Source organism: Protopterus annectens, chromosome 4.part0 (genome assembly GCF_019279795.1).
Source record: "Protopterus annectens isolate FY-2018-M chromosome 4.part0, PAN1.0, whole genome shotgun sequence".
Taxonomy (NCBI): domain Eukaryota; kingdom Metazoa; phylum Chordata; order Ceratodontiformes; family Protopteridae; genus Protopterus; species Protopterus annectens.
This window is the reverse complement of record NC_056733.1, coordinates 1,996,817,959-1,996,837,345: the sequence shown is the minus strand read 5'-3', so window position 1 is coordinate 1,996,837,345 and position 19,387 is coordinate 1,996,817,959. Positions and strand designations below refer to the sequence as shown.

The 19,387-nt window shown below is 42.6% G+C and overlaps 1 protein-coding gene across 2 annotated transcripts in view; it reads right to left on the bottom strand.

Annotated features, from left to right (window-relative positions):
* The window catches only part of LOC122800094 (serotransferrin-A-like), a 653,725-nt gene that overhangs the window by 51,892 nt on the left and 582,446 nt on the right, over positions 1-19,387 (bottom strand). The window lies entirely within an intron of this gene.

Below are 19,387 nucleotides of genomic sequence, written 5' to 3'. Positions count from 1 at the left end.
AACTACAATACAAAGACTTAACTTTCTCTTTCATTACTTCTTTGTGCTTGTTATTAAAAGGTAGCCTGTGATTTATGTTTCAGGCATACAATATATTTTTAAAGTTTATGTTCATTTCAGTTCCTCTCTAGTTTCCAGGGGAGAGCAGTGGGTTATAAAAGTTGTAGGAAACCTCACCCAGACTCTGTCAGAACATGCTGTGAGAGAAAAAGGAGTTATGTCTTACCATAACGTTCCATCTGTATTGTTGATCCTTGTTCAGTCATTACGCATGGGTATTGGTTCCGACTTCGGAACCGAGCCGGCCATTTTCCAAGCTCGCGTCAGCTTCAAACTCTCGAGCTAAACTCTTACCCACAATCCCCCTCTCCCTGTTACCTCAGATTGAGTTTGCAAGTCAAAGAAGGTAGAGGCTACCTCTGGTCAAATAACCTAAGAGAACCAGATGGTGAGATCCACTAGAAACCATAGGAGGGGGAAGGAGGGAGGGTCGTAATGACTGAACGAGGATCAACAATACAGATGGAACGTTATGGTAAGACATAACTTCTTTATCTGATATTGTTAATCCTCAATCATTCCTTATGCATGGGACAGAGTCCCCAGCTATCTCTATTCCTGGGAGGCTCTCAAGGAAGGACATTCCTGAGCACCATAGAACCGAAAGATGCTCTTCCCCTGGAGGCCAAATCCAATTTGTAATGATTGATGAAGGTATAAGGCATAGCCCAAGTTGCAGCTGTACAGATGTCATGTAAAGAAGCTCTGGCATGGAAGGCAGCAGAAGTTGCCACCGACCTCGTTGAATGAACTTTCATGGTAGTAGGCAATGAGACATTACATTGTGTATAAATGAAGGTCACACATTCCTTCAGCCATCTAGCTAATGTGAACTTAGCAACAGCAGATCCTAATCTAGGTCCAGAAAAGGCCAAAATAACTGGTCAGATTTACGAAAGGACCTCGTCCTGTTTAAGTAAAAACGGATTTGCCTGTGGATATCTAAGGTATGTAGGCAATACTCTCCTCTGTTTGAATGATTGGAAAAGAACACTGGCAATTCAATGGTTTGATTAATGGACATTTCAGAGATCACTTTTGGCAGAAAAGATGGATTAGTTCTCAGAGACACTCTATCTCTATGAAAAATCAAGTATGGACTCTTGATGCATAAAGCTTGAAGCTCAGAAATATATCTGGCAGAAGTAATGGCACCCAAAAACAAGGTTTTCCATGACAAATACTTGAGGTCGCAAGAAGAGACTGGTTCGAAAGGTGGCATTGTCTGAGCTTGTAGAACTAATGATAAATCCCATGGTTGAATGGGTTCTCTAAAAGGTAGCTTCAGATGATTTACACCTTTTATGAAGGTCTTGCACAGTTTGTGGGACATAAGAGAGGAATTTTGGACACCCTCATGAAAATTATAAATTGCAGCCAAATGAACTCTAATGGTAGAGGCCGATAGACCCGATTGGAAAAGGTCGGCCAGATAGTCTAGTATTATCGACACTGGTGCTGAGAAGGGATCTACTTGTTTATCTTTCAGCCAACAGGTAAATCTTTTCCACTTGCTCAGATAAGTAATTCTAGTGGAAGACTTATGAGATGCAATGAGAATGCCACGTACTGGTAAAGAAAGATCATTCTGCCTGGGAATCAAGGGAATTGGAGTAGCCAAGCCATGAGCTTCAAGCTGTTCAATTTGGGATGAATCAGGTTCTGTGGATGTGAGATCAACTCCGGGATTGGAAGGAGAATCCATAGTCGATATAGTAGATGAGGCCAAAGGAAGGGGAACCAAATCTGTCGAGGCCAATATGGTGCTATGAGGATCACCTTGCTCTTCAACTGACGGGCTTTCATTAAAAACTGGGGAATGAGGGTAAAGGGTGGGAATGCGTAAAGAAGACCTGAGGGCGAATCATGGACTAGAGCATCCCTGGGTGACTGTCCCGGAGGGGGAATCAGGGCGAAGTAATTGCTGCATTTGTAGTTGGTCGGGGATGCAAAGAGGCTGCAGCAAGGATGGCTGCAGCAGTGGAAGATCTCCGCCGCTATCAAGGGATTCAGGGACCACTAGTGAGGTTGAAGAATGCACCTGCTGAGTCTGTCTGCTATCACGTTGGAACTCCTGGGAATGTGCATTGCTAGAAGAAAACAGTTGGTAGCCATTGCCCATTGCCATATCCTCATGGCCTCTTGACAAAGGGGGTAAGATTTGGTTCCACCTTGCTTGTTGATGTACCAGACCACCGCCATGTTGTCTGATTGAATTGCAATTGTCCCAGATGGCAGCAGGGGATGGAATGCTTGCAACGCCAGAAGCACCGCCCTCAGCTCTAGAACATTTATATGCAGATGGGCCTCCAGTTCGGACCAAGTGCCTTGGACTGTCTGTCCCTGACATAGCCCCCCTACCCCATCAGGGAGGCGTCCGTGGTCACTGTGGCCTTGGGTTGCTGGGGGGTGAAGGGGCGAGACCATTGTGACAGATGTGTGTCATCCACCAATTTAAATCCTGTTTGCACCTGTGGGTTACTCGAATCATGGCTGAAAGAGGATGCTGAAAGGGATACCATTGGGTAAGCAGTAGCCATTGTAGAAGCCTTATGTGAAACCTGGCCAGGGGGACAATGGTGATAGAGGCTGCCATGGAAACCAACAGCTGTAGAACTGAGTGAGCCGTGGATTTCTCCCTTGAAAGGATTGGAATCAGTTGTTGCTTTATCCTGAAAAATTCTGTGCTCTGGAATAGCAGCTCTGCAGTTCTTTGTGTCCAAGATAATCCTTATGAATTCTGTCAACTGAGATGGCGGTGAGATTGGATTTTTGCCAGTTTATGGTTATGCCTAGCCTTTGTGCAGTGAGGAGAGAGTACGCCAGGGCTTCTTCCAGTAGATGTCTGGTGGGGACGGAAATGAGCCAGTCATCTAGGTATGGAAACACCTGGAATCCTTGAAGTCGCAAGTGAGCTGTGACAACTGCCATGCACTTTGAGAAAACTCTGGGGGCTGTAGAGAGTCCGAAGAGCAGTACTCTGAACTGGTAGTGACTGGCTCCCGCACAGAAGCACAGAAATCTTCTTGATGGCCTGTCCACTTTTATGTGGTAGTACGCATCTTGAAGCTCTATCGAGCAGATCCAATCGCCTTTTTCCAAAAGCGGGAGGATAGACTGTATTGTGACCATCCAGACATTTTGTACTCTCACAAACTTGTTCAATACACTGAGATCCAAAATTGGTCTCCAGTCCCCGGTTTTCTTTGGCACCAAAAATAGCCTTGAGTAGAATCCAGATCCTATCTGGTCTGGAGGGACTATTTGGATGACTCTCTTTCTTAGCAACTTTTCTTTCTCTAGTGCTGCTTCTTTCCTTTGACTGGGTAGAACGTTGGGAAGATTTTTTGAAGGGACAGGGCAAAGATCGAAGGGGATATGATAACCTCTGGTTATAATTCTTTGTACCCAAGAATTGGTGGTGATGGTTAGCCAGGCAGAAGGGTACAAGAAGAAACGTCCCCCAACCACCTCCAGAGGAAAGGGGTTGGACCACTCTTCAGGAGTGCTGGTAGGATTGGCCAATGAAAGAGTCCCTGGAACTCTGGTTACACAGACCCCCTCTGCCTCAAAAGGAGCATCTTCCCTGTGGGGGGGGGGGGAGAACTTGGCCTGTTTGTCATGGAAAGGACCCTGAGATTTCTTGAACCATATCTTCCCACTCTTTTGGTTTCGGAAGAAAGCATGTTGAGGGGAAGAATAATGGACACTTATGGTAGAAAGGGTCTTACCGTCCTGTTCACTTCTGGCCAGTGTGCTTTTAACTTTGGGTCCAAACAACGAGGAGGCCTCAATGGGAGTGCTAAGAAAGGAAGCCTTAAAGGGTTCTGTGAAATTGCACAAACGCATCCAGGCATGTCGTCTCAAGACTGCAGCTGAACCCACTGCTCTAGCTGCTCCTTCTGTTGCATGAGATATCAGTCACATAGAGGAGTTAGATATTGACTCAATGGTGGCCAGCTGAGAAGCCACTTTGTCACAGACCTCATCAGACATGGCACCAGCCAAGGCTTCAGAAAGCTCAGAAATCAGATCCCTTTGAAGCCTGGTAAAGTGTGCCATATAATTCAGGGACTTGATAGTAAAGGTCGCTGATGCAAAGGTGTGCTTCCCTATCCTGTCCAGGGCCCAGGACTCTTTATTAGGAGGATGGACAGTCTGGCTTTCTTCTTCTGCCAGATCCTTTTTTGTTGTGGCTGCCACCACCAAAGCATCCACAGGAAGACCTTTTGACCAATGGGGATCCATAGCAGGAGGGGACAAAATCTTATCTGGCCTCTGGGGAATAGCTTTGATGGTGTCAGGAGCCTTCCAAGCATGCTGCGCAATAAGCCGGACAAGTTCATCGGCAGGTGGAGTAACCCAGGAGGTAGGGGGCTGGGTGCAAAAGGCCTGCAGGAACACAGATTCCTCAGAGGTCGGATTAGAGGACTGCCAGTCACCTCTCTGTTTCAGGATTTCGAGGATATCATCAAAGGATACCTCAGAAGGTGACCGAGGGGATCCTTTCCCCTCATCAAAATCTGTGTCTTCAGTGAGGGACTCCTCTGTGGAGTCCATGTGCTTCCTCTTACACAAACTTTTCCGGTAGACTTCCTCAGTGGTTGAAGCTGGGGAAGACAGTGGAAAAAGGGTTTCCTGTGGGAATATGTCTTGAGGCCCATGCACCCGGTGTCCGCTCTGTGTGACTTGTGAAACCAGTGTGCCAGAGGAGGATGGAGGGATAGACAGTCCAGTATTGCCAGCAGCAGCAAAAGCCTTCTCCATCAGTTGGAAGGCTGGTCCACCTGAAGAGGAATGAATGTCTAGGACAGGGGTCACCCCTCCCCTAAGTGACTCAGCCTGCCAACCCGGAGTCCCTGGATGGCTGTGGAGCAGCAAACTATGCGTGTCACAACTGAAATCCTGGGTCATAGCAAAACTTTCCTGCCACAAAGGCAACTGCGGTTCCTTAGTGAGATCCATAAAGGGAAATGCAGAAGGGGAAGACTGCTATATCCATGGACTTCAAAGGCAATGAAGGAGGAGAATAAGAAGGGGTCTTTGGAGATGAATGATCACCTCTCAAGGAAGGATAGTTCCTGGGGGGTGGGATACCTCTGGCCAAGAGCACCTGATCTACAAGACGCAACACATCGTGTTTGGAAAGGCTTCTAGTGGACCTCACGGAGACTGAGGGAGAAACAGGCCTGTCCACAGAAGAGGCAAACTTGGTCCCCTTCTCACCAGTCCACACCGAGAACAATGGTGTCGAGAGAGACTGGACTATGGGTGTCTACACCGAAGAAGTCATCGGTGCCGAGGTCATGGTCTGCACCGACACAGGGATCAGTGCCAAAGTGGTTGTCGATACCGAAGCTGGAACTGACAAACTGGAGTCAACAATAAGGGTGTCGGTTCCAAAGAAGATCTCAGAGCCGATGTGGTCAAGGTCTGTGCCGACTGAATGGTTAGTGCTGATACAGTGGTAATAGTCTGAACTGAGGAGCCCCTCGGTGCCGATATAGTGAAGGCTGCAGGAGAAGACGGAGCCGAGATCACTAATAGAGCCAAAAGCCTCGGTGCCAAAGATCTAGGCACCAAAAGCACTGGGGCTGACTGAGTGAGCTCCGGAGCTGAAACTTTAGCCTTTTTAAGTTTTGGTTGGTGGGAGTCCCCAGCTGGGGACAAAGGCAAAGATTTAGCCTTGGTAGGAACAGCCAAGATTTTCTTATGGGCTCTAGGAGGGGTTGAGGCCTCTGACCCAGAAATAGCCTCTGAAAAGGGAGATTTAAGAAGTCCCTTCAGTAACAGCTTGTTTTTCCTTTCCAACAAGGTTCTGTTTGAAAAGTTCTCACAAATAGTACAGGGCGGGTCAAAAGACAAGTGGGGCGCCCCCAAACAACAAACACACAAAGAGTGTGCATCAGAAGTAGGTAGTTTGTGTCCACAATCAGAACACAGTTTAAACCTCGGACTACCTTTCTTATCTGCCATAATAGTTAAATTAGAAAGCAGAAAAGGGTACCAGCAATGGTACAAAACAATACCCGAAGGTATGAGAAAAAGGGAAGGATTACCAACAATGGTAAGGGGAAAATGCCTCGCGGTAAAAAGGTACAGAAAAGAGAAGAAAAACCTGAAGAAAGTATGATCGCTAGATGCGATAGGGTAAGAGACAATGAAATAGAAACTTTTCTGACAGAAAAGTAATATAAATGGCTATTAAACAACAAATTACTGTACTTAGCTCAAGAGAAGCAGCTTGACATGACCAAATGGCAATGCGGCAAACGAAATCTGAGGTAACAGGGAGAGGGGATTGTGGGTAAGAGTTTAGCTTGAGAGTTTGAAGCTGATGTGAGCTTGGAAAATGGCCGGCTCAGTTCCGAGGTTGGAACCAATACCCATGTGTAAGGAATGAATGAGGATTAACAATATCAGATAGGTTAGTTTGGATTTGCTTTCTTGTATTTTGAATTACTTTATTGACTTCTTCTATTTTGTATATTGTGATTTGTTTTCTTTACACTGTGTTTTACTTGTATTCTGCTTTTAATTGCATATTTAAAGTAAGAAAGAGACCACAGCTGTGTCTCTTGTGAGTCACACAGAAATTGTGTTTTTAAACTCAACTGTCTTTCTAGTTGCCTGCCCCTTATGTTAATATGACCACGTATATCCTTCCATGTCCCCTTTCATTGGCTGTTGTAAGCACAGAATTATCTCCTTCAACTATTTAAATTTATTGGCCATCCCACTATATTTCATAGAACCAGAATAAAAAAGTGCCCACCCCTTCCAATCTATCTTGCTATTTTAAAATTAGTGGCTCTGTACTTAGATAGCTAAAGCTTAGTTACCCCCTCTTTCATATCTATTTAGTGCACACTGCAGCTCTTGAGATATTAACCCATTTTTCTATCTTACCTTTAAATTCTGCAACATCTACTCCAAGACCACCAATTATTGGAATCCTACATTTTGCCTCTTAGCAGTCATCTTGGGATTAGTGCTTCTGTTTTGTTCCTGGTGAGAGAGGAAGCACAGGGACATTATTTTCTGGAGATTGCTGATCTCCGAAAGCCTAATAAGTGCTTCATAGGTGCCAGCTTGGAATTTGTGCTTATATTTTGCTCCTGGTGAAGGAAGGAGCAGACTGCATTGATTCATGATTGTTTCTGTTTGGGCAGTGAGCGTCTGTGCTTGATGTTCCTGTCTAGTTGCTATAGGTTCACAGGTTCATAGGATGATACTAGGCTATTGGCCCGGAGGCCATTATAGGCCTAGTCAAGAATTTCACCCATGTTCTCACAAAGTCAGACACCTGTTTTCCCTGTCCAGCAGGGACACAGGTGGGATACCAGGGGTATAGTTTCTGTTTCCCATCCAGTCATCCAGGTTCCTCTTAAAGAGGGCTAGTGAGGTACTCTACTTGACATGGAGAGGAAATCTATTCCACAGATAGAGAAGTCATTGGGACACAAATCTATCCTGCCAACAAGTTCTATTAATGTCACAGACCAAGTTGAGACCTTGCATGTGGGTTGCACTAGTGAAGTTTGACTTACAGATATGCAGCAACTCCATCAAGGCTGAGTCTGAGAAGGCCTTGTATGCCAGACACAGGTCACCTCTGAGCAGTCTGTATGAGACTGAGTAGAGTGACAGGGCTTTTAGCCTATCTGTATAGGATAGGTGTTTGAGACCCTGGAGTTTCCTGGTCCGGAACCTCTGTGGTCTCTCAAACTGCTAAATGTGCTTGGCAAGGTACATGCCGAAGGGGGCATTGTACTCGATAATGGGTCTGATAAGGGAGGAGTACATGGATGTTATGACCTCTGTGTTCATGGGTGAAATACCCTTACTAATGAGGTGGGCCATGAAGAAAGTCTTCTGTACAATGGGAGCAACATGGTGGTCAAAAGTCAGTTTGCTATCAACCTGGGTTCTCAAGTCCCTCATGACTGATTGTGTGCTTAGTACATTGTTATTAATGTGATAATTAGTGGGGACACCATTTTCCCCAAAAGGGGATAATGATGCATTTCTTGGCATTCAGTTTGAGGCCATGCTTCTGGCACCAGTCATTAGTTTGGTTAAGGTCCTCTTGGAGGATGTTCACATCACTAGGGAATTTATGACAGTGCCCAGCTTGCAGTAATCTGCAAACCTGGTCAGCCATAGACCATTGGTTTTGGCTTGCACCTCAGAAAAGTATATCCCAAACAGTAGAGGCCCCAAAATTGATTCTTGGGTATGCCACTTATTATGGGTCTACTACTAGAGGTGACTTCCCCTATTTTGACTGAGTGGGTTCTATCAGTGAGCCAGTTAGCTACCCATCTGGTAACATAGGGTCATAGGTTCATAGGTACTAGGCTATTGGCCCTAGGGCCTATATAAGCCTAGCCAAAAAGGTACCCTGGCTTTTGCCACCCAAGAAAATTATTTTCCTGTGCCCCTGTCGAGCAGAGCCACAGAGGTGATCCCCAGGGTGAATTTCCTATTTCCCATCCAATCATCAAGATTTTTCTTGAAGAGTGCTAATGAGGAGCTTTGTTTGATATAAATAGGTAGTTTGTTCCAGAGTATAGGAAGTCTCTGGGACAGGAATCTATCCCTCCAGTATGTTCTGTTTATTGTGGTGACAAGGTTTAGGTCCCTAGAGCATGTAGCTCGGAGGGATTGGGATTTCTTTAAGTGGAGCATGTCCAACAGCTCTGGGTTTGACATAGCTTTGTATGTTAGGCAGAGATCACCTCTGAGTAGGCGATATGCGACGGAGTAAAGCTGGAGTTTTTTTAGACGGTCTGCATAGGGCATCTGTTTGAGGCTGGTAATCCTCTTTGTGAGGTATTTCTATGGCCTTTTCAGTTGTTGTAGATGTCTTGTGAGGTACATACCAAAAGGGGCCTTTTGTGATAAGGTGTACCACATAGAAGGATTTCCTGACTAATGTAGCGATGTGATTATCAAAGGAGAGACTACTGTCCACCTGTGTCCCAAGGTCTCTTATCACACTTTCGGTGTTAAGTAGACTACCATCTATGTGGTAGCTCATGGGTACAGAGTTTTTACCAAAGGGGATGACAATAAACTTTTTGGCATTGAGCTTGAAGCCATGGCTTTGACACCAGGCATCTGTCTCAGTGAGGCCCGTTTGTAGAATGTCCACATCGTTAGGAGTTTCGATTATGGCTCCTAGTTTGCAGTCATCTGTGAACTTCGTTAGCCAAAGACCTTCTGTGTTAGCCTTTACTTCAGAAAGGTAGATACCAAACAGGAGAGAACCCAGGACTGAACCCTGTGGTACTCCACTTGTCACTCGTCTGAAGTCAGATTTGGAGTCTGCTACTTTCACAGTGTGGGTTCTGTCAGTGAGCCAATTGGCAACCCATCTTGTGACATAGGGATTTCTACCCAGTTTAGTGAGTTTATCTATAATTCCAGAGTGGGGGAATGGTGTCAAAAGCCTTGTAGAGATCTAGATAGGCTGTGTGAACCACCTTACCCTTGTCTATGCCTTTGGTGACTGCTTCAAAGAAGTCTGTCAGGTTTAGGAGACATGATCTGCCTTTTACAAACCTGAAATGGGTGGGGTCCAGAGTCTGGAAATTACCAATGTCTTTGTTTATAAGTTCCATGATGATATGTTTCATGGCCTTGCAGACCAGGCTCGTTAGGCTAATGGGGCTGCAGTTCCCAGGGTCCGTGGTGGCTCCCCCTTTGTGGATTGGGATAACCGTCGCTGTACACCATTCAGTGGGCAGAAAGCCTGAGGTGAGGCTATGATTGAACACGGTGCTTAGGTGGAGTGCCAGTTCATTCTGTAGTTCATGTAGAACGCAGCCTGGGATGTTGTCAGGTCCCATGGATGCTGTGTTCTTGGCTTTGGAGAGTGTGTTTTTTACCTGTGCAGCCATGATTACAGGAACTTTGCATTCTTTCGGTATAGAGATGAGCCCTTTAGGGGGTGAGAGGGGGGAAAATTAGCACTGAACCTATCTGCCAGGATGTTGGCAATATCAGTTGGTTCTCTATATTTATTGCCATTGGGCTGTAACTCAGAGCAGATCTGAGTGTTGCCATTGAGAGTCTTGACATAGCTATAGAATGCTTTGTGGTTGCCTTTAGAATCAGTGGCAATTTTGTTTTTGTAACTAGCTTTGGAGGATTTTATGAGGGATCTCAGCTTTTTGCTGAGGCTGACCAGGGAGTTCCTCCAATCATGAGATTTTACTCTTTTTTGAAACAGTTTCTTTCTTCTGTTGTAGAGTTTGTTTATGGCAGGGGACCACCAGATTGGCTTCCTTTTTTTGGAGGATAGCATCTTGGTTCTGTTAGGGATAGCACGAACCATGCACTTGTGTAAGTGCTTATAAAGTGCATTTGTGTAGGATTCAGCAGTCGTACCTCTATTGTCCATCTGCATGGGTGTCGTGAAGTTTGCCACTTCTGTCTTAAGAAGTGTGAAGTTGGCTTTGGAGAAATTTTTTAAGGTGGTTTTCCTAATGGGGTGGTGGGGTGTTGGTAGGGAAGTGAATGTATAGGGTGATTAGCTTGTGGTCGGATCTGACCAACGAGGAATTGACCTCTGGTGTGGAACACCAGTTTCCCATGTTGGTAATGACCAGGTCTAAGATATTGCTGCCTCTGGTGGAAATGTGGATAAGTTGATTCAAGGCATTGTAATTTATGAATTCCAGAAAATGTTGAGCAAAAGAGTTTGTACATGAGTAGTTTTCCCATTTAATGGTGGGGTAGTTGAAATCACCCATTATTATGGTGTTGGGTTGTCCCCTAATATTTTCCAGTGTATCAAGAAATGAGGAGTGGGAATCCTGGGGTATGGTGGGGGATCTGTAGCAAGTTACAATTTTGATTGTGGTCTTGTCCAGAATTAGTTGCACTTGGATAATCTCGGATGGATTATGCTGAGCAACTAGCCCAGGGGTGTGGATATCCTTAATGAATATGGACACGCCTCTGCCTTTAGTGTTTTGGTCCAGGTTAGATGGCCAAAAGGTGTGGTATGAATTATAGCCTGGTAATACAGGGGTGCTCTCTGGAGCCTTGAACCAGGCCTCTGTCACTGCACAGATGTCGATGTTCTCCATTTTAAGGAGTTCCTCGAGTGAGTGCATTTGTATGTTTAGACTTCTAGCATTGATTAGCATTACTCTTAGATTTTGCTGGCTTGTACCTGTTACAGTGGTGAATTTGTCATTTGAACCTTGCCTAAAAAAGGCACTACAGGGGTGGCAAGAGCCTTAGCCAGTATCCGGAATCCCAAGGGCGACAGGTGCAGGCCATCTATGGCAAAGCATCATGGTCTGTCGATCAGGTCATCACAGGCAGACAGATACTGGATCCCCTTAGAATGACACCAAAAGCTTAAGCAATTGTTGAAGTCAATCATTTTGTCCTTGTACTGTGGTATCATTTTGGGTGATGGCAGGATGCTAGTCAGGGCTAGGGTCATAATTGCCTGGGATACAAGATCGGAGAGCTCCTCCATGTCTATTTTCATGTAGTCCAGGGAGGTATGTCTCAGGTCATTCACACCAACATGGAGAATGACAGAGTCATATTTGTACTTGTTGTGGAGTGACCTGAGTGCATGCGTTATGTGGCAGATCCTGGCACCCGACAGGCAGCTGACAGTAACTTTCTCCTTGTTTAGCCTGGTGAGTGGAACATCAGTGTGCCTGACTATAGAGTCACCTATGGCACCTATTCAAGGCATCTGCCAGGAAAGGGCCACAACAAGCCTACAAACCCTTGCAGCATCTGGGACAGGACCGTGGATCACCAAACAGGCTGTGGCCTGCTTCTCAGCTTGGGATTAGTGCTAATGTTTTGCTTCTGGTGGGGGAAGAAGCAAAGGAGCAAAGAGGAGACCTATTTTGCAGTGATAAGCACTTTACCCCGAGTTGCAAACTTGATACTCCTGACATTGCTTTATATTCTCACTCCAACTTGTCTAATCAATAAAAAAGGGTCTGTTGCTATGGATATGAACTTTCCTACTATATCCATTACCAGCTTGGTGGATATGGGCATCCTGAGGCAATGCAAAAATTTCCTCGTGTTAACTGACAACCAGTTAGTTAATTCTCAAACTTATATGGTATGTGAGATATGTATTTACACAATATCAGTGGAGGCAAAGCTCTCACATAAAAGTACTGCTAATATCAATAAGGTTGTCAGTAGTACACATGCTGTACCCATCACATACAATTCAAAGCAGACATATAGACCCACATATGCTGAGGCACTTAAATGTAACCTTCCTAAACCTCAAAGACCTCCTAGATGAGGTACACAACAAATACTCTCAGCAGCCCCAAATGCACTCTTTCAAAGCAACGCCCACATCAACACATACATCCACATCTCATGGAGCCTGTACTTCTAAGCCCATAAGGCAAACCACAACCCAATCCAACATTCTAGTCATTGGAGACTCCATTGTGACACACACTGATGTCCGTCTTACTAGGCTGAGTAAGAAGAAAGTCACGGTCAGTTGCTTATCAGGCACCACGATCTGCCATATTATGCATGCATTCAGATAATTGGACCACAAGTATCAGTATGACTCAGTCATAGTCCATTTTAGTGTAAATAACTTGAGATGTACCTCCCTAGACTATATGAAGAGAGACATCATGGAGCTCTCAGATTATGCATTCCAGGCTGGTATGAGCCTAGCACTGAGCAGCATTTTACCTCCAAGGATGATGCCACAATACAAACAAAAGATGACTGACTTTAATAGTTGTCTTAGTTTCTGGTGTCATTCCAAGGGGGTGCAATATTTGTCAGCATGGAAGGAGATAGTCAAAAGACCACACTGCTTTGCCAGGGATGGTCTGCACCTCTCCCCTCTAGGCTTTTGAATATTGTCTTCCCCCATAGTGCCTTTTTAGGCAATGCCAAACTGAAATTACTTCTGACATAGCAAACCAAAATGACGAAACTCTAAAGGTATTACTGCTCAATGCTAGGAGTCTGAACAAAAAACTCCACACCCCTGAAGCTCTCTTCAACCTAGAGAATGCTGACATCTGTGCAGTCTCTGAGATGCGGTTTAATGCCATGGAGAGCATGCTGACAGTGCAAGGTATTAATGCCTTCCACACATTTAGACCAGCTACTACACAGACAGGGGCCAAAGATGGAGGTGTCTTGATTTACATCAAACATATATATACCTCAGGGTTGGTCAAACAAGACAATGCACTTGAGCTCCTCCCATGTTCAAATCACAATAGACAAAATCCAATACCACTTCCTTGCAAGCTATAGGTCCCAATCTATGAGCCAGGAAACCTATACCATGTATTTAAAGTTATTGAAAACACTCACCATTCAACCCAGTACCATATTTATGAGTTACTTTAATTACCCCACTATTAACTGGGAATACTATATGACACCAAATGTACAGGCACAAAGATTTCTGGATTTTGTAAACACCTATCCCCTGGACCAGATTGTCAATACACCAACCAGGGCTGCGACCATACTGGATCTGGTCCTCACTAATATGGGAGAATACTGCACACACCTTAGTGTAATGTCTTCCCTGGTAAGGAAAGACCACAAAATGTTCTCCTTTGAAGTAAAAATAAAATCTGGACCCACAGCTAACCCTGGAATATTCAGAAACTAGTCTAAGGCTAACTTCCTGCCATTAAGTAATAACCTGGCAAAATTTCAAGCCCCCATTAACCCTAAGAACACTGGTGCCTATGCAGAACTGTTCACAGAAACCCTATACAGGCATGTTAATAGCTGCACAGAGGTAGTTGTACCTACCAGGAAGAAGTACAGAACTAACTCAAAAAACAAGCCACCCATGTAGAATGACAAAATCAATAGGCTGTATAACAGGAGGAAGAAAATCATGGCAGAAATTAGGAGGCACAGCACTCAGCAGGATAAAAACACTCTCATCAAATGAAACAAAGAACTGAGAGAGCAAATAAAGTCTACCAAAGCCAAATTTGAGGTGAATTTGGCCTTCCAGGCCAAGGACAACCACAAGGCATTCGTTAGCTATGTCTGCAACCCCAAAGGCAGTAGACAATTCTGTGGAGAGCTCATTGTAAATGGAGCCCCCTATACTGAGCCAGAAGATACAGCAAACCTCCTGGATGACAAATTCATCTCCAACTTTATCCCACTTTCCTCCTAAACCTTCCCTCAGGAAATACTATCAAAGGAGTACAATACCCCTTTTAGTATGTACCTAACCAAGCATATCCAACAATTGAAACGTCCACAGAGGTTCCTCACTAAAAGAATACATGGAGTAAGTAAAATGTTCTATGCAGTCTGTCTCAAGACCCTATCCCTGTATTCTGGCTTCTACAGGCTTTTTGACCCCACTCTGATGGACCTCCTGCATATCGACAAAACAACCACCACCAGAATTACCTATTCTTAAGACTTAAACATTGCCTGTGATACAAATAGGACCTGCTGGAGGGAGAGGTATATATCCCAGAGACTACTCTGTCTATGGAACAGGCTCCCCATCCATGTGAAGCAATGTTCCTCCCTAACCCAATTCAAGTGCAACTTGGACAATTGGATGGGGAACAGGAAATTCATCCCTAGTTTGGTACCTATGTCTCTAATGGACACAGGCAACCTGTAAATGGCTCATCTCCCAAGACCCTGCTTGTAAATGTTTCATCTCCCGAACCCCTGATTACACTTATCAAGAGTATCAGAACTTGTCAGAGATTTGGGATGCATGGCTAGGCTTAAAAAGGTCCATGTGATCATTAGCCTAGTAAACACCTATGAACCATAACTCCTCCTGCTATCACTAGGGAACAGGTTTTTATTGCTCACGCATTCGGTGCTTCTATTATTTAAACTAGAGAACTCCAAGCTCTCCAGTTTGAAAAAATCTGCTATTTACTCAGCAAATGATACTCTGGTGACGTAGTATATCCAACTCACGCACATCACCGCGGATGTAAAGTCATTCCACACTTGTGCGTGGAATTTAAAATAGCAGTTCCAGTAAGAGAGAAGGTAAGGCAAGTTTGTATGTGTGTCTAGGTGTGTGGGTAGGTGCAATTTAAACCAGTGGTCCCATTCATTTCTGAATGAGAAAGAAAGTGTGAATGTATGTGTATATGTGTATGCGAGTGTACATAATTTAAACTATCTGTTTTGTTTCTGTATGAGAAAATGTGCGTATGTAATTTAAAATAGCCGTTCTGTTCATATGTAATATTGTGTGTGTGCATGTGTGTGTGTGTGTGTGTGTGTGTGTGTGTGTGTGTGTGTGTGTGTGTGTGTGTGTGTGTGTGTGTGTGTGTGTGTGTGTGTGTGTGTGTGTGCGTGTGTGTGTGTGTGTGTGAGCGTGTGTGTGTGTTACTGTGCTGTGTGAGAGAAGGTGTGTGTGTGTGTGTGTGTGTGTGTGTGTGTGTGTGTGTGTGTGTGTGTGTGTGTGTAAGTGTGTATGTTTTTAAAAAACTCTCAACTGTCTAGATTTAGCCTCATAGATTTGGCCTGTTTATCACAGAATCTGAGGTTTTCTGGCAATTCACAGAGGACTGAAGTCACTAAATAATGACATTTGTATGAGTTTGACTTCATATCCTTCTGAAGATGCATGCTAGTTATTCTAACAACTAAGTTAAAATGAGCAATATTTGAAATCTATCTGTATTTTTGGGCCATTGTATCCCCATTATTTTAGGTCTTGTCCAGATTTCTTGCACTAAGAGGTCGAGAGGTATGCATACCTCTCTGCTGTCCAGATTTTTGCCTCATATTTTTGGTTTATTCCTCATAAAATTTGTGGTTTTCTGGGAATTCAGAGGATTAAAGTCACTAAATAACGACGTATAAATATGAATTTCAGACTTCATATCCTCCAGAAAATGCATGCTAACACAAATCCTGTTATTCTAGCAACTTTCTAAGTCTGTAAGAGCAATATTTGAAATCTGTCCCTATTTTTTCGGCCTTTGTCCCCCCGTTATTTTAGGCTTTGTCCAGATTTCTTATGCTAAGAGGTTGAGAGGTATGGTATGTAATTCCCTAGTTGGGAGGGAGGCAGGTTAGTCAATTAACTTGATCAGGCTTGACCCTGAAACTTGGTTACAGGAGACAAGAACCTGAATCCTCTACACCAACTACCAGACTGCTGAAGGAATTGTGAGCTTCAGTCGAGACAAGAAACTGAATCCTCTACACCAGCTACCAGACTGTGAGTTTGAGTTTCAGTACATTTTCTTTCTTTCTTTTTTCCCAAACACATTTATTGAATTATCACTTGTGACATAGGCAAATTTACATTTACATAAAAGTAATCAAACTGTGTTTGCAAACATTATACTTCACATATATTGCTATATACATAACCTAAGCAACATTACATAAATTACTCAATTGCTGCTCTTTTTTTAACAGGTAACATCTTTATTAAACCATCACTTACAACATAGGCAATCATATATTTATATAAATGAAAACAAACCACAATGACGCAATCCTTGTTGCAAGCATTTTACATCTCAAACCATACTGATACACACCCAGTTGCAAACATTATACATCACTTATAATCTACCCAATCATTTTCATTTAAACATTACATAGCTCATTTAAGTCCTGCCTTCTTTTAAGCCTCATTCCTCCCCATATGTATTGTTCACACAATTCCATTTTTTCCAATGTAATTTCCTCCTACCCTTTTCTAAGAATCTCAATTCCAGTTGTTTTATCTATGTTACTATATTCATGACTTCTAATATAGTAGGTTTAGATTTTGATTTGCATTTTCTAATAATTGCTTTTTCTGGCAGCCACCATAATTAGGCACAGCAACGCCTTGCCATGTCTAGGCAATTCTGAGTCTGTATCATAGCTCAGAAAAATCATCTTTCTTGTCACACCAGTCTGACCACCCAGCATCTCTTGACAGTGCATCCCGCAGGGAATCTTTAAAGTCTGCCAACTCACCGCACTCCCAGAAAATATGTTCCCAATTACCTCTTTCTTCCCCGTCACACCTCCACCATTTGCTGACTACCTGAGGAAAAATTCTATGGAGTCTACTTAGGATACAGAAACATCTATGTAAACATTTCCAAGCAAAAATCCTAAATCTTTTAGATTTTGTTGCATATTTGGGAGACATACATATATCTCTCTTCCCAATCTTTTCTAACCTTCTCTGATTGATTCTTATAGTTATCATGGAATATTTTATATGCTCTACTAATTATTCCTTTTTTAATGGTAGCTTCTGTTCTAGATTCTACTAAAAACTCTACCAGTGCTGGTCTTTCATTTAGGACCTCCCTATTTCTCTTTGCCTGTATTCTGATATCAGTCCTTGATAGGGAAGGCAATCTCTAGCTTGCAGTCCAAATAAATTCTTGGTGTCTTCCCATTCTATCATCTTTCCCTCTCTAGTTATTTGCTCCCAATACCTTGGTTTCTTTGCCAATTTACTCCAATAAATTACAACCCCCTCTTACCTATTGTCTATATACCTAATTGCAGTCATCCCTATCAGCTGAATCTCCTTTTTCCATTCCCATGTTGGCTTAGTTCTTAGGATTCTTTCTGCTAATATATATATATATATATATATATATATATATATATATATATATATATATATATATATATATATATATATATATATACACACACATATATATATATATATATATATATATATATATATATATATATATATATAAATATATATATATTCCAAAATACCAGTCTCTTCTTGTTTCTTGAGCTTTCCCCCTGTTTCATTATCATCCCTTTCCTCTTTGAATGATAGCTTTCTGCTTGTGCTATGTATAGGACTCTGTAGCTCTGAAACACCCCTTCAAATTGGGTAACCCCAGTCTGCCTTGCTGTACTGGAAGAATCAGCTTATCCCACTTGACTCTTGCCATCTTTCCCTCTCAGATAAAGTCCTTCAGCTCTATATTAATTGCTATCCACAACTTCTCCTCTGGTTGATAACAATATGCCTGACCTGTGTATAAGACTAACGGGACTAAAATCATTTTAACTGCTTGTATCTTACTACCCATATCCATATAAGAAAACTTCCTTTTTCTCAGTCTTTGATTATCTTTTGTTTAGTCTCTTCCCACATATCTTTAGATGCCACACCCAAATCATTTTTAGTCCATACTCCTAAATACTTAATTTTATCATGCTTCCATAAATGTGGATATTGCTGAACCAATTCGTGTGTAGGTACATAATTTACTACTACTGGCTTTGTTCTAGCTTCATTAATTTTGTATCCCGAAAAGATATGAAACTATCTCAAAATGTTCCACAACTCGGAAATGTCCCTTTCTGGTTTTGTCTGGTATAACATAATATCATCTGCAAATAGGGACAGCTATTCTTGACTATCATACTAATTATAGCCTTGAATTTCTGAGTCCCTTATTTTCTTTGCCAGTGCTTCTAAATATAATGCAAATAACAAAGGGGAAAGAGGACACCCCTGCCTAGTTTCTCTGCTTAAGCAGAAATTATCAGAGAGGACTCCACACATTTTAATTTTCACCTCCGATCACTCATATAACCTCCTAATCAACCTTATAATTTTTTTCAGGAAATGCAAATGCTTCCGTTGCTCTGCTCACAAAGTCCCAGCTTACTCTATCAAATGCTTTGTCTGTATCAAGACCTACCAACAACAATGGTATTTTCTTACATTCTGCTTCCCTCTGGATCATCAATGTTCTGTTAATGTTGTCAAATGTTTGTCTCCCCTTCACAAAACTGATCCATATCTATCAATTTTGACAATACTTTTGCCATTCTTTTAGCCATTATAGACATGAACACTTTATAATCATAGTTTAATATTGAAATGGGGCTGTATGAAGCTGGATCTGGTGGATCTTTATTCCCTTTAGGTATTACAGCTACCACAACTTTCTTCCAGGATATTGGTACTTCTCCTCATTTAAAATACTGTTAAACAAAACCTTCCAGATCTTTATCAGTTTTTTCCTTCCTAGCTTCCAAACTTCCACAGAAATGACATCTATTCCTAAGGACTTCTCTGTAAATTGGTTATGCCTCACAATTTTTATCGCATCTCCTCCTGTCATATGCATTAGTAATGGAGCCTCATCTACATCTAACCTTGGCATATTTAATTCTTATTTATTTATTTATTTATTTATAACCTTGGCATATTTAATTCTTATTTATTTATTTATTTAATTTAATTTTTATTTTAATTTATTTTATTTTTTATTTTTATTTACTAATTCTTAACTAACAATGTTCTATTCTGTTGGTATTTACTTATATG